Below are 2,185 nucleotides of genomic sequence, written 5' to 3' on the forward strand. Positions count from 1 at the left end.
TTTTCTTCATCTCCTTCTTTCTTATATCTGTTCTTCACTTGGTTGTCTGTGCCACTCTCTATTCATCACGCTCTTACTCGTTCGCTAGTTTTGCTTGAGGATTAAATCTCTTTCACCTAAGACAGTCTCCTGCACTCCTTCCCTCGCTTGTTTCTTAATCTCACTCCTTCTCTTTTGCCTCTCGCTCGGTCTAAAATTAGTCCATTGCTCATCTAAGCACATCATGTTGAAGTGGATGAGAAATATTATCCTGGTATGTCAACTATGCCCACCCTCGACGTTCTCTCGATGTTGATCGCTCTTGGGTGTCTCCGAGGGTTTGGGTGGAGCTGCTGTTTCCCTGCGTCTGCCGTCCCGTTCCTCCCCTCCCACCCGAGTGTTTGTGAATACAGTGTCAGAACATTTGGGAAGTGAGGAAAGGTCTGAGCCTCAGTAATCTGCATGTCTCTCATCCAGTCTAACTAAAGCCTCCATCCTGTGCAAAACAATCTAGATATCCGCAAACCGCAGAAATGACAGGTGGCGAGCGTGTTCCTGGAGCAACCGTCTCGACATGTCCTACCGCATGCTTTTAATTTGGGGAATCTGTATTGGGTCTGTAGCATAAGAGCACGTGGCCTGATCAGCTGGGGGAGTATGGGTGGGTGCAGTAGTTGAGAAATTGGAGCCTGTAGGTTGACACTGAAGCCAGAGGTCTGCTAGTATATATAGCCCTTTAATAGTGCCTGTCAGACTAACAGGCTGTTCTTACACTTTTTATGTGTCCAAGTAAATGGGGGGAATAAAACAGGATCTGCTCTCAATGTGAAACTAATTGTTGGTCGGAACAGAAATGAGTGCGTGTTTGTGGGTGGGTACAATAAAACACTCAATAGCCAGTCTTCTAATAGTAAAAGAACTGGGGTGGTATGTGATGGTTTGCCCATCTGGAATTTAGAAAAAAAATAGATCAATAATCATCTTCCAAATTCACACACAAAAAAAGTAATACAATCCAAAAAGTATTCTGCAAAATATCTAGATTACCACTTAAAGGCCTGTTAAAAGGAGGCTAGTAACAGAGGGTAATGGCGTATTATTTTCATGTTTGTTTTTTAGTCGTTTTTTTCTTTTCTTTTTTAGAACAGTGGTTCTCAACCTTTTTGACTCCATAGGCCCTCCATTGTTTACAATATTCAAAGGCCCCATGACTTTCCCATTTGTTTGTGATTTACTGGATAAAGATTAAGGATATGGATTTTTACTCTCAATTTCTACACAATAAAAAATGGTGAGCATGGCATAACTAGAAAAATGTATATTCATTATCTCATATATACAGGTTTTCAAATACCATGAACATCCTCATTCTTTAAAAAAAAAATTAAAAGATAAAAAAAAGCAATTGTTTAGGAGGTTCATTAAAATTTTTGCCTATTTTAAATAATTTTGGTTGAGAATCACTGTATTATAAGATTATGAAAGCTCATTTTGTCCTCAGAGTAAAAAAAAGAACATTTCTTACCGACGTAATCTCTTAATTGCAACTTTGTCTCACAATCGCGACATAATGATTTTAATATAATTGCGACTTTGAACAAACAAGTTTTTATCTCACATTTGCAAACTCAAGTCTCATAAATGTGACTTGTATTTTAAACTATTTCAATTATCTAGTTACATTTTTTACTCTGAGGTTAAGATGTCCTTCCATAGAAAACCATTTTAATAAAGTTAATAAACTTCTAAGGATCAAGATTTTAAAAGACACAAATGACATCACTCGAAGATTGTCTGTTGTTTCTTTTATATATAAAATCCGTGCAATACAGTGTTAGAGTTTATCACACATTAAGATAAACCATATTTTTTCTAGATATATCTATTCTCCACTACGTAATATTTATAACTAAGCACATAAATGCTGTCTGTGTGTAGTTTTTCACATTTTTTTATGAATTAAAAAAGACCCCCGATTACAGGAGATTGTGATTTGACGCCCATTTGCACTCAATTATGTAATGTCCTGTGTTGACCTCTTGTTGGCTGGGATCATGGATAAAGGTTAAAGGTTAGCAGAATGTCCACATATATAATCTCTCATTTAGAGAAGCAGACGGGTCAAAGGGAGTCAGGTGCAGCACAGTGAACGTTTGTTTTTGTTTTTTGTTAGGGTTTTTTTTTTTTTTTTTTTTTTTTTTTTTTT

Source organism: Scardinius erythrophthalmus, assembly GCF_964197995.2.
Source record: "Scardinius erythrophthalmus genome assembly, chromosome: 16".
Lineage (NCBI taxonomy): Eukaryota > Metazoa > Chordata > Actinopteri > Cypriniformes > Leuciscidae > Scardinius > Scardinius erythrophthalmus.